The following is a 13,619-nucleotide window of genomic DNA, read 5'->3' as shown; positions in this document are numbered from 1 at the left end:
GCGTCATGCTACAACCTATAAACACTCCCCTTTCTTATCCTCTAAAATAAAGACCATACCACTTCTTTTGGAGTAAAAATAGGCCGTAGCAGCCTTTAACTTTATTATTAATAATAACCATATATAAAACTCTCAATATATATACCGTATTTTCCGGACTATAAGGCGCACCGGATTATAAGGCGCACTAGCAAATGGCTGCCTGCTAATGGGATATTTCCATATATAAGGCGCACCGGACTATAAGGCGCACTGGATTATAAGGCGCATTTAATGAAACAAAACTCTGAACTCAAAACTTTGGTAATCCCACGAAGCTGCACTGCTTGGATTGGGCATTACGGCCATCTTAGTCAGGAGGTGTGCGCATTCATTCGTTCATTTTCTACGGTCTACCCGCTGCCCCAAAAATGGCTCCTGTTAAGAGACATGCTTACGAAGCGGATTTCAAACTCATCGCTATCAGTCACGCAGTAGAACAACCTGAGAGAGGTTTACGGTACGTCGGTTTACGGTAAGAGACCGGGTGGCTTTTTCCACAAATCTCCATCCCTATTGATCTGTGACTCCATGCGCGCCCATCTGACAGATACTGTCAAAGCCCAAGTGAAGAAAACTTATTCGGTGCTTGCCATCATTCCGGGTGCATTAACCAAAGAACTCCAGCGATGTCAACAGGTCATATATAAGGCGCACTGCATTATAAGGCGCACGGTCGATTTTGTGAGAAAATTTAGGGCTTTTAAGTGCGCCTTATAGTCCGAAAAATACGGTATAATATATATATATATATATATATATATATATATATATATATATATATATCTCTTTTAAATAACGTAAACAGATAACATAGAAAGAACACATAACACACCACATTTCTGACTACTATTAGCTCCACCTAGTGTTGGTCTTTGCAGGTCCACCAATCAGAAAACATCTGTAACAAAATATATATATATATATAGACACTGCGGTTCCTCTGCCGTGGGTTATTAGGCCTCAAGCTGACATGCTGACTCAAAGACGCCCACTTACCACAGTGTCCCCATCCCATTTCCAGCTAACCTTAGTCAACTGTATTACCATCCTCAGGACCCATACCACCGACAAGTCCTGACTCTGCATTCCACACTCTTTTCCTTCACCTACAAAGACCAAAACACCAGCCAGAGTAACCCTTTACCCTTGGGTGCCCCTCCACACCTTAACTGCTCTCTGTGCACCGTCCTGTATCCCCAAGGTCCACAGGTCAGTTCCTACATCATTAAGGTGGACTCCGTCACCTTTCAAGTATCGCCATGTATCCACTTCTAATTCCATGTGCCGCACTCCAATTCCCCCATTAGTCACCACAAATTTACTAATGACCCTGTTAATCTTTCTTCTGGCCCTGTTCATCCCTTCCACTGACCTGGCCATCCTCCACAATGTGCAAGCCACCATGTCCGACCACACTACGATCATTTCCGGAAAAGCCAATCGCAACCTCAGCAAGTCAGCCTTAATGTCCCATGTGATGTCTAACATGGACCTAGCCCCCAAATCATTGTCACCTGCATGTAAAATCAGCACATCAGGTGGCCTGTCCCTCCCGGCAAAACGATATACCTCTGACACCACTCTTCTCCACAACATACCAGGGAACCCCAACCACCGGACAAAAGCCTCCCGTCTTCTGAAACCCAACTGACGCCCTTTCAGTCTGACATCGGCCCTTCTGACAGTGGCCGATTGTCCGGGGGCAGAAGATCCACCGGCCCCTTCTCGAAAAAACTGGCCCGGTGCCCTCGCCCATCGTCATGAGCCGCATCCACAGGCTGATATCCTTATGGTCCCACCTCAATGACGGACGAACAGCTCTTCGCTGGCGAAACTGTTCGTCGTACCTCAGCCAAGCGGTGCCCCCGTAGACTCGATACGCTTCCCCAATAGCGTCCATGTAGCAAAAGAGGGCCAAACAATGTTCCGCATTCTTCTCCCCTATCACACTCGCCATGATGGCGAACGCTTGCAACTAATTTGCAAACATCCTGGGAATCAACCGGTACCTCTTTTTCTCCTCATCCTATTTTTTTGTATCATCTGGCTTGACCCTATCAAGATTAAACTTCTCCAGGAGCAGCAGCGAGAATATCTCCACATACTCACCCTTCCAGATCTTCTCCTGGACCTCCGGCTTCAGGTGCGCCCCCAGTGGCCCTTCAAAACACACGTACACCTCACATTTTGACGCATCCGCTAAGCGAACCACGTCTTGCTGGGCCACCGTCTCCGCAGCACCTGCCGGCTTGGGGAGCGGACTGCACTTCCTGCCCCACCACTGTAGGCGCCGCCATCCCGGCTGACCCGGTCGAACTGCTTTTATCACCCGCGGAGCCCAGTGCTGTGCCTGACCCTTCCGCCGCAGGGACCCAAGCTGCTGCCGGACCAGCTGCGAGCCTCTCTTGCTTCTCAAACCTACCCACCAGCTCCTTGATGCCCGCCAGAAACCCCAAAAACCCACTCTCCCCCCAGGCTGTCCCCCTCGTGCCCGGGTTCGACTCAGCGGGCCCCCCCGCAATCCCACTCTGTACACAATCACTCCCAGTAGTCCCAACCGGCCCACTGCCGGGCCTGCGCCTGCCCCTGCGGACGTACCCCCACATCTTTAGTAAATAAAATGTACTCACCGGGCTGCACGGGATCGATCCCACCAGCCGACCTTGCTGGTTCCCGCACGGGAACGCGCCTCACGGGAACTTCCTCGTCAGAGCCCGACAGCTCCCCTTCCGATCTCCGACCGTCCCTCGGATCCTCCGCTCCCGACAGCCCACCAGGGGACACGGCCCTGGCTGCCGAGGGTAAAACAACCGTCCGTGCAGCACGCCGACTTGGAAGCCACTTTTGCAGGGCTGGTGTGGTCCCCCCCAGCCCTGCCTACAACCGTTGCACCTGATGACCTTCCGTCTTGATCCTCCACTACCGACATGGATGCCCAGGCCACTGGCGTGGACGGGCCTGCCACCGCTGCCCGCACTCTCCCCCGCTGAGGCCCCTTCCCAGTGGGCAGACCACCAAGGGAGGGGTCCGCATGTGATCCTGCTGTCCCCTTGCTTCTCTGATCCCTGCTGGAGCCCCCCTCCGGGCCGCATCTCTGTCTCTGCCGCGCTGGTGATGGACTCCTCATCCTCCCCCCGCTGGCCCTGGCACTCCTCTTTGCCGGGGGGCCCGACGGAGCCCTCCCTGGACTGCCTGTAAATTTCCTCCCCCTGCCTGTGGGCTCCGGTGAAAACCACGATGGCGGCCGCGACCGCCGTATGCGCCCCCCTCCCGCCGTCCACGGGTGCACTCTCAGGCTGTACCAGCAAAGCCTGTATAGACTGCTCCAGCCATGCCTCCCCCCTTGTGGCTGCTTTCCTCCGCAGGTGAGCGATTATCCCATCCACCGCCGCCATTGTAAAATACAGGAGCCCAGGGACAGCCTACCTCTCAGGGGAACTTTCTTGGTGCTCTGCGCATGTGATAGGAGGGGTTTACACTTCTTTCTGCTAACCCCTCCTAGCATACATCCCCTAGCCAATCCTTGTTCCCTTTACAATAACAACCCCTATCTGCCAATGACTGTCATGTTCACAAAGTCATGACAGCCCTCTGCCTATGTGTTGTTAACTAGGGATGAGCTTCGTGTTCGAGTCGAACATATGTTCGACTCGAACATCGGCTGTTCGCCCGTTCGGCGAATTCCGAACGTTATGGGCCGTTCGCGCCAAATTCGTGTGCCCACAATGCACTGCGATGGCACAGTGCATTGCTGGCTCATGATTGGCCAAGCATGCACTGTGACCCCGCATGCTTGGCCAATCACAGCGCCGGCAGCGAGGAGAGCCATGATTGGCCACAGGCAGGATGCCTGTGGCCAATCAAAGCTCAGGCTGTGTAGTACACGCCCCACACTATATAAGGCCGCCAGCGCGGCGGCCTTGTGTAGTGTGTTGGCGTCTGAAGCAGTTAGTGGGTGTTCTGTGTACCTTCAACACAGTATACACCGATCGTTATCGGACGATTTTTCGTTCTTGCTCTTCTGTAGTGGTTGTTGTCTGCATGCCCTGACCGCAGTATACACCACTATATTCACCTATATAGCTAGCGATATATCTATCTTTTATAATAGAGCTTGCAGTCAGTGTTAGGAGCTTGTGCGTTCTGTCTGCGTGCTCTGAACCCAGTATACACCGCTATATCCACCTATATAGCAAACTATCTTGCTCGTTTTAAATAGAGCTTGCAGTCAGCGGTAGGAGCTTGTGCGTGCTGTCTGCGTGCTCTGAACCCAGTATACACCGCTATATCCACCTATATAGCAAACTATCTTGCTCGTTTTAAATAGAGCTTGCAGTCAGCGGTAGGAGCTTGTGCATGCTGTCTGCGTGCTCTGACCTGTCCTGTGACTGTGAGGCCGCGTACACACGCGCGGACTGTTCGCCCAACCTTGTCCGCTGAACAGTGTTTGGGCGGACAGTCCGCTCGTGTGTGGGGCTTCAGCGGACAGTTTCAGCGGACAGTTGGACGAACAAGGTCTTACGGAAATTCCGAAAAACTGTCCGCTGAAACAAGGTTTCAGCGGACTGTTCGCTCGTGTGTAGGCTTGTTCGGCCAACTAAGTCTCGCGCATGCTCAGAAAGGATTTCCACGTCGGAAGGTTGCATTGCAGTGTATAGGACGTCGTATTTTTCGTCCCGTCGTACGTGCCGTTCACGTCATCGCGCACGGTTTCAGCAAACTGTTCGTCCGTCGTGTGTGGCCATGTCCGTCCATGCTAAGTTTGAGCGGACTGTTTGCCGAAACTGTTGGACGGACAAAGTTGGGCGAACAGTCCGCGCGTGTGTACGCGGCCTGAGAGCTTCCAGTGTGGTGGAGGAGGAAGGGGAGCTGATTGCGTCAGCTAGCCCAGGTCCGGGGCCCTCTTCCCGGTCTGAGCCCACGGTTCATCCCCCTGGAGTGAAAGACCTCTCCAGGGAGGAGAGATTGTTCCTGCAGACACAGTTTGAACTACTGGACTGGACCCGGGCCCAGCCGGGAGAGGACCCGGGGAGGATGCAGAAACACCGGACTAGGATTAAAGTCCTTATACAGAAGGCCACATTGGCATACGTGCTGGAGTCTGAGAGACTTGCGGACCTGCGGAATCGCAGAGACCGCTCAGCCAGTAGCAGAAGAGGGGAATACCGGGAGGCCATTGAGGGCCTGAAACATGAATGCAGGGACCTGTGGCGGTTGCTGGGCGGTCTCTGCGAGCGCGGTGTTAGTGAGAGGGGCTTTCTCTCTGAAGTAAAGAAAGAACTCCTGAGGGCGAGCCAGGAAGGATCTCAGGCAGCCAGGAGGAAAGGCTCTTCCCAGAGAGTGTTGCTAGAATCAGAGGAGAAGCTACGTACCCCGATGGAGGAAGTAACCTCAATGGGTGAGGAAGACCAGTGCCCCGAGGTGGAAACCAGCCGGGTGAGCGTGGCCCCCGGAGCCGTAAGTGCGGAGGGTCCCCGGATCCCTGTTGTCTCACCTTCTCAGCCAGAGGCTGTGGAGCAGATAGATCCGGGTAGGGAACCCCATGATGCACAGGGAAGCTCCGGGGGAGAGGCAAGTTGGATGGAACAGCATGGAAGGAAGCTAGTGGTGGTCCTTGCTAGAGCCCACCCGGAGGGACCTGTGAAGGCCAGAGGTTGGTGGAGCCCGCAGCATCTGTGACAGTGCGAGGGGTGCCGGCCATAATGGCGGCCCCCGCCGCGGCCACATGTGGTGAGGGGGAGGTGCTGGCAAACACGGACCATGTTCGGGAAAAACATCTTGGACAAACATCCTCTGCAGACACCAGGGAGGGAGGGGGCGGGGAGATGGATGTGTCACTTCCTGTTTCCGGGGGTGCGGCCGGAAGTGACCTCAGTGAACTGGAAGTACCACTTGCGGTGACCCCGGAAGTTGTGAAAAAATGTACTGAGGAGGTGGGGACACCCCGGGCCTCGGTGACCAAGTCTTCTGCTCCTCTGGGTCAGGTAGGGGCTTTTGGGGTCTCGGAGGCTCCTCTGGTGGCTACTGCCATGGGTACCCCAGAATCCTCCAGTGGAGCTTTACCCGGTGGACAGACAAGTTGGGGGGAGTCCCCTATGGGGGAACTAAGGGGGGAGTGCCCAGCCCTGGATTTCATCAGGGAGCTGGAGGGGTCCCAACAGCAGGAGCTGGATATGGCACAGGGGATGGAAGTGGGTTCCTCTCAAGCCCCCGCTGCGGTGTGGCTTCGTCCCCATCTACGGTGGGAGTTGAGAACAAGTCACCTGTTGGGGGGGATAGAGGGTGGGAGTGAGGGGGTGTGTGCTGCCCCGTCAGAGCCCATGGGCTCGTCTCAGCGGGGGTGTGGCCCTTCCCCCACAGTCCCGAATCCCATCTTGGGCACGCAGGAAGAGGCAAACCTCTTAGGTGCCCTGAAAGCTGGGCGCTCATTTGCCCAGGTGGCAGATTCCTCTGTTCCTCTGGGCCCCCTGTATGGCCAGTTTGGTGCCCAGAACTTCAGGGCCCCCCCTGAGGAACAGCTCCAGGGGGTACAGGCGTGTTCAAGGGGTACGGGGGGTCCGGAGAGGCGCAGGCGGAATGTGGTGCAGCTCAGGTGGGAGGGGACGGCCGCGTGTCCCAGTAGGGGTCAAGTAATTGACTACCTGCTGGGATTACGCTTCAAGGTTTCTGACTTGTTTGCGGTCATACATCCTGCGAACAGCAAGGAGTTTGATGTGAGCTTTGTCTCCGTGGTCTCTATGGAACTTTTCCTGACCCTGTACGAGATCGTCAGGAAGTCAGATCCGTGGAAAGGTTTCCGTGTAGTACCTCTCTCGAGGCAGGAGGAGATAAAGAACGTGACCGTCTTGGTTAGAAACGAGTCCCTTCCTCCTGAGGACATCGCAACCTGGCTGGCGTGGTATGGGCAGCTCCAGACAGGGTTGAGGAAGAATTTGGACGAGCGCGGGGTCTGGACAGATGCTTGGTTGGTCAGGATCCGGCTCAAGCGCCACAACCACACCGGCGCATGTACCCGGGAGTGCGTTTATAGGGAGAGACCGGATCCTGGTCTTCTACCCTGGCCAGCCCCGTCGCTGTTTCAAATGTGGCAGTCCCACGCACCTTAGCGCGGACTGCACTATGCCTCGCTGCGTGAGGTGTAATGGTTTCGGCCACTCACCTGAGGGTTGCAGACTTATAGTCTGCAACCTCTGTGGGGAAATGGGGCACCCCTTCAGCCGTTGCCCCAAAGCTTTTAGGGGGTGCCAGACTGAGGAGAGTGCTCCAGGCCCGGAGGGTGGGCGGGTCCCTAGATAAAGTGGGGGCCCCAATCCTTCTGGGTCACAGAATGAGGGTGCCCCCCTCCCTCAAAGGGTCAGACCCCCCAGGCGTGAGCAGGGGGTGGGTACTGCAGGGGTGGGTATGTCAGCAGGTTCCCCGGCCCCGTCCGGTACTGTGCCCGATGGGGCGATGGTAGGGAATCCAGCAGAGGTTCAGGCTAAACCAAAAAAGCCCTCTGTCAAGAAACATCCTCCCCCCCCTCCACCAGTTCCCCAGCCCCCCCTTCCCCTCCCCCCCTTGTTTCCCCTCTCCCTGCCTCCCCTTCCCGCCCCCCGCCACCTTCCCTTTCCCCCCCTTCTTCTCCTTCCCCATCCACCTCTCCCCCCCAGATGTACCATGTCTGCCTCCGGATCCAGCGGCCCTTCTCATGCCTCCTCCCACCTCCACGGAGGTGGTGGGTGGTCGGCAGGTTGGCCCGGAGGGTGGTATCCCAATGGACACCTCTGAGGTGGGTAAGGGGGTGAATAAGCGCCCCAAGGAGGTGTCTAGTGGGAGGTCGGACGGTGAGAGTGGGAGAGAGCCCCCCAAGTCGGGCTGGGTTAAGAAAAAGACAAAAAAACGGAAGAGGAAGGGCCTGGGGAAGGAGGGTGGCGAGGACACTCAGCCCAGGACCAGTCTGGGGGCGGGTGGGGGATCCTCGCTCACCCTCTGGAACCATTTTGGGATCCTATCCTCCGATTCCGAGGAGGATTAACTTGGGTTTGTAATATAGAGAGGAATGTAAACTTTAATCACTAAGGATGACGGTAGCCGCTCCAATACGCCTTGCGACGATTAATGTTGCAAGTGTGCGTTCTGCGGCGGCTAGGTTTTCAGCCTTTGATTTTCTCGGCCGCGTTGAAGCCAACATTTGAGACCTGGCTGGCATCTGTGGCAGAGATGCACCTAGCAAAGAGGGAGTGGAGACATGGGCCCTCCCTCTGGTCTCTTGCGGCTGAGCCCTGCAGTGGTGTTGCGGTCCTTTTTAAGACCGGTTCAGTGGCTTGTTGACGAGTGATTGAATTAGAAATCGGTAGGTGTTTGATTGTGGATGCAGTCGTGAGGGGGGAATTTCTCCGCCTCATAAATTTCTATGGTCCCCAGTCAAGGAGAGGGAGGAAGGACCTTCTTGCGCTGCTGAAACCATACCTGTTTACATCCCAGCAGGTGGTCTTTGGTGGTGATTTTAACCTAGTCACCAGGTCAAAGGACCGGGCAGGCACCTCAGGCCCTCTGAGATATGATAGTATCTTTTTGAATCGCATAGTGAGGGAGGCCGGGTTGGTGGATGTGCACGTTCACCACTTCCCCAACCTCACTGATTTCACATACTCCAGAGGTAGTAGTAAGAGTAGACTAGATAGGTTTTTTTTGAAGGGGGACTCGTCCTTTGCGGGTCCTGTGCTGCATGCGGTCGAGTTTTCCGATCACTGTATGGTGTCGGTCACTCTGAATGTGGCGGACACCCCTCAGAAGGGTAGGGGCCTGTGGCGACTAAATGGGTCGCTACTTGAGGACCCTGAAGTCAGGTCGGCCTATGAAGACTTCTTTATGGAACAAGGTTCGCTCCTTGAGAGCGGCTGCTCTCGCCAGGAATGGTGGGAAGTAGTGAAGAAGAGGTCGGAAGGCTTCTTCCATGAAGTCTCTGGTCGTCGGGCAGCTTCCCGGTACCAGGCCTACCAGAAGTTGCGCAGGCGGCTTGACCGCTTGGTTTCTGATGGTGGCCCTCAGGACCAGATTTCAGGTCTGAAGCTTCAGATGAAGGAGTGTCAGTATGACCGTCTCGCCTCCCTGGTACTTGAGAGGGATTACGGGAAGTTCACCAACCCGGACCCCTACAAGAGCTGTGGTGACGCGGTGAGTGGGAAGGTCATACACGGACTGAGGGATCCCTCGGGTTCTTTGGCGAGGTCCAGGCCGGGAATCCTGGGGATCGTCAGAGCCCATTTTTCGGACCTCCTGAAGAAGAAGCCTTTGGACCTGGGAAAAGCCAAGAAATTTCTTGATGAGACTCCACTTGAGGTGGGGTCTGACCCCCTTGGCTCTTTGACAGAGGAGATCTCTGTGGCCGAAGTTGAACAGGCCATAGACTCTTTGTCTCTAAAGAAGTCGCCGGGACCCGATGGGTTCACGGTGGAGTTCTACAGGACCTTTAAGGGCCTCTTGGCTCCTTATCTGAGGGAGGTGTTCAGTGAGTGTTTGGCGTCTGGCCTGCTTCCTCCCTCGATGAGAAGGTCAGCCTTGATCCTTCTGTCAAAGGGGAAAGATCCGTCCCTGGTGGAGAATTGGCGCCCTATCGCCCTTCTCTCCACGGATAGAAAGATCTTGGCGAAGATACTGTTTGTGCGTATGTCTGCAGTCGCGGGCAAGCTACTGTCTGTTTCCCAGCACTGCACGGTTCCTGGCTGCAGCACCTTTAGTGCTGTCCTCAACGTCCGGGAGGCTGTGGAAAGGTGCAGGGCAACGGGTGACGGGCGGTATCTGTTGGCATTAGACCAGGCGAAAGCTTTTGACCGGGTGAACCATGAGTATCTCTGGCTTCTCTTGGGGAGATACGGTCTGCCTGATCAATTCATCGATTGGCTCAGAGTTTTGTACAGGGGGGCTGAAAGCTTCTCTCTTGTCAATGGTTGGGTGGGTCCTACCTTTCCGGTGGACTCTGGTGTTAGGCAGGGCTGCCCGCTGTGTCCCCTGCTCTACTTCTTTGCGGTTGACCCCTTCGTAAGGAGGCTAGACTGTGGACACCTGAGGGGGGTCCAGGCGGAGCCCTGCAGTGGCATGGATAAGGCGGTAAGGGTGGTGACCTATGCGGACGACGTCTCGGTAGTAGTGGCTAGCCGAAAGGAGGCCCAGTTTGTCGAAACACAGATTGGAGATTACTCTGAGGCATCCGGTTCGCTGGTCAACTGGACTAAGAGTAAAGTTCTCTGATTGGGGGGGGAGGGTGAGTAGTTTGCCCTCCCGAACGTGTTCCCCACGCCCCGGCCAGAAATTAGAATTCTGGGCATCCTTTTTGGCCAGGGTGACTATCCCAAACTAAATTGGGAGCGCAGGCTGGTGAGTGCCACCCAAAAGGTTAATGCCTGGAAAGGCTGGAAGCTGTCACTGAGGGAAAGGGTGAGTCTGGTCAAAACCTATTTGCTTCCCGAATTCCTCTTTGTCAGCTACGTTTGTCTTCTGCCAAGATCGCTCTATGCTCGGATCTGCGGTCTGTTCTTTCTGCTTTTGTGGGGAAACAGGCTGAATCTGATAAAGAGGGAGGTCACGTACCGACAGAGGAGGCAGGGTGGGTTGGACATGATTAATCCCACGGTTTTCTTTACCGTGGTGTTTCTTAAGTTCAACCTACAATCCATTTTTCAGGACGAACCCTCCCTGTGGGAACGCTCATGTAAGAACTGGTTTCTGGTTTCTCCTGGTTCCTGAGTGGGTGGGAGGGGGGCGGTCGCCAGGGTGATCTACGGAGATCCCATGGGTACCTCCCCACCTATGTTCCAACTGCCCTAAGGGTACTGAGGCGGTGGAGGATAACAGCCCTGGAGGTGGGCTCGTTGGGTCGGCGCGAGCTGTACCAGCGGGTCATGACCTCGGACTTTTTGAGACCACTAGCCTTAAGGGATTGCCCGGACAGGGTTCTCAGGGAGGGATTAGCCCTTCTGAATTCTAAGAGAATTCCGGCCAAGTTCTGGGATCTTGCATGGAGGGCGTTCCATGGACGGCTCTATGTGAGGTCGAACTTAAAGTACCAGAGTCTTGAGGACAGGGGCTGTCCTCGTCCCGAGTGTGGAGGGGCACTGGAGACCATGGACCACTTTTTGGTTGAGTGCCCTTTCAACTTGGAGGTTCTGGGGGAGGTTGGGGATACCATTGGCTATCCCCGTCTCCGGGCCCTTACCTATTCTGAGAGGGTGTACGGCGACTTCAGGGTCCGGAGGGGTCATGAGTTATCGTCACTGTTTTTAGTTAGTACAGTTTGCCTTTATTACATCTGGCACGCGCAGTGCTTAGTGTCCACTAGGGGCAAGTTCCTGCCCGTGCATGAGGTGGCGGGTGATATCTTTCGGGAATTGGTGAAGGTGAGGTATCTTGAGGGAGAAAGAACGGGCAGGGAAAGGTGTTCCAGATTGTGGAGAGGCTTTTCTTTCCGGCCACCTTGATGATCCTCCCCCTTCTTTTTCCCTAGGTGGTGGGTCTGTCTGTCCTGTCCCTCACGTTTAGTTTTTTGGGCAATCTAATTTTAAAAGCATGGTAGGCACTGATGGTTTCGTTACGTTCCTGTCTATAAAGGGTGTGTAGTGTATATAGATAGGTTGTTATTGTAGATAAACTGTTCTAATCCGAGTGACTTTTCTTTTAAGCTGGTGAAGAAAGCATGTTTTCTTTTCTATTTTATTAAGTCTGTATAAGTTGGTTTTCCTTTCTTCTTTTCAAGAATGAGTATTTATGTCTTTGTTTTGTAAATACAACTGGCAGCAGTTTTTTTTAAATAAAAACCTCCACCTATATAGCAAACTATCTTGCTCGTTTTAAATAGAGCTTGCAGTCAGCGGTAGGAGCTTGTGCGTGCTGTCTGCGTGCTCTGAACCCAGTATACACCGCTATATCCACCTATATAGCAAACTATCTTGCTCGTTTAAATAGAGCTTGCAGTCAGCAGTAGGAGCTTGTGCGTGCTGTCTGCGTGCCCTGAACCCAGCACACACCTGGAGAGGCTTTCCAAGAGAGCAGACGTGCGTGGAGGAGCTCTGTGGAGAACCGCAGCTGTCTTGGACATCCGGCCTTATGGCGTCGGCCAGCCCAGGCTCGGGGCCTCTTTCCCGGCCTGGGTCTCAGACAACCCCCCCTGGGGTGAGAGACCTCTCCAGGGAGGAGAAATTGTTCTTGGTTACACAGTCTGAGTTAATGGACTGGACCTGGGCCCAGCCGGGAGAGGGCCCAAGCAAGCTCCAGAAAAGGAGAGAGAGGGTAAAAACCCTTATACAGAAGGCCACGGCGACTTATGCACAGCGCTCAGAGCGACTGGCCGACCTACGAAATCGCAGGGACCGCTCAGCCAGCAGCAAGCGTGGTGAATATAGGGAGACCATAGACGGCCTGAAGCTTGAATGCAGGGACCTCTGGCGGCTGCTGGGCGGTCTCTGCGAGCGTGGAAAGGGTGAGCGAAGTTTTTTGGCAGAGGTGAAGAAAGAACTTCTAAAAACCAGCCAGGAAGGAACCCAGGCGGTGAGACGAGGAAATGCCCCTTCCCCCCTGAAACTCTCACCTGATGTAGCAGTACAACAGACCCCAGTGGAAGCAACGTTTTTCGGAGACGACCAATCCATGGCCGGTCAGGAATGTATGACCCCCGGAGCTGTCAGTGCGGAGGGTCCCCGGATTTTTGTGTTAACACCTGCCATGCCTATGGTCGCAGTCCAGGAGGATCCGGGTAGGGTACCCGATGAAGCACGTAAAAGCTCCGGTGGAATCGCAAGTCACAAGAAACTGATGGTGGTCCTCACCAGAGAGCCGTCGGAGGGGCCAGTGAAGGCCAATGGTCAGAAGTCCCCAGTGGACAGTGCAGTCCGACCCCCCCCCCTGGGCCCCATCGGTGACCCCGACGACTCCCGCCAGACCCATAGCGGTGCGAGGAAAATCGGCCATAATGGCGGCCCCCACCGCGGCCGCATGGAGAGAGGGGGAGGTGCTGATGGGAACGGACACATGTGCGGTCTCGGATAGACAATGTGGACAAGCATCTTCTGCTGACACTGGGAGGAGTGGTGGGATGGGGGCAGGTGCATCACTTCCTGTTCCGGGTGACGAGACAGGAAGTGACCTCATCGACTTCCGGGAACCGGAAGTGATGTCAGCGGTGACCCCGGAAGTCCTAAAAGGGCCTAAAACGGAAGGGGGGACACCGGAATTTCAGCTAGGGGGGCCGTTGGTGTCGCTCGTTGGGGGAGAGGAGGCGGTGGTGTCGGAGACCTCCCTGGAGACCTCCCTGGAGATAACAGCTTTAGCGTCCTCTGGGGATTTTCTTCCAGCAGGACAAGTATGCTGGGGTGAGTCCCCGATGGGGGATTTGAGGAGCGAGTGCTCGGCCCTGGATTTCATACGGGGTTTGGAGATGTCACAGGAGCGGGGTCCTGAAGAAATGGAGGTGGCTCCCCCCCAGGATCATATAGCTGTAGGGGGTACTGCTCCTTCCCCCGCGGTAAGGAGTGAGATGCCGGTTGGTGGGGATGCGGTGGGTAGAGGTACTGAGCCAGGGAGTCCGGTCCGTCAGGGATCTGGCC

Source organism: Lithobates pipiens, unplaced genomic scaffold (assembly GCF_037356315.1).
Source record: "Lithobates pipiens isolate NorthernLeopardFrog02 unplaced genomic scaffold, aLitPip1_a1.2 Scaffold_19, whole genome shotgun sequence".
NCBI classification, from domain to species: domain Eukaryota; kingdom Metazoa; phylum Chordata; class Amphibia; order Anura; family Ranidae; genus Lithobates; species Lithobates pipiens.
Note: the sequence above shows the minus strand (reverse complement) of the source record.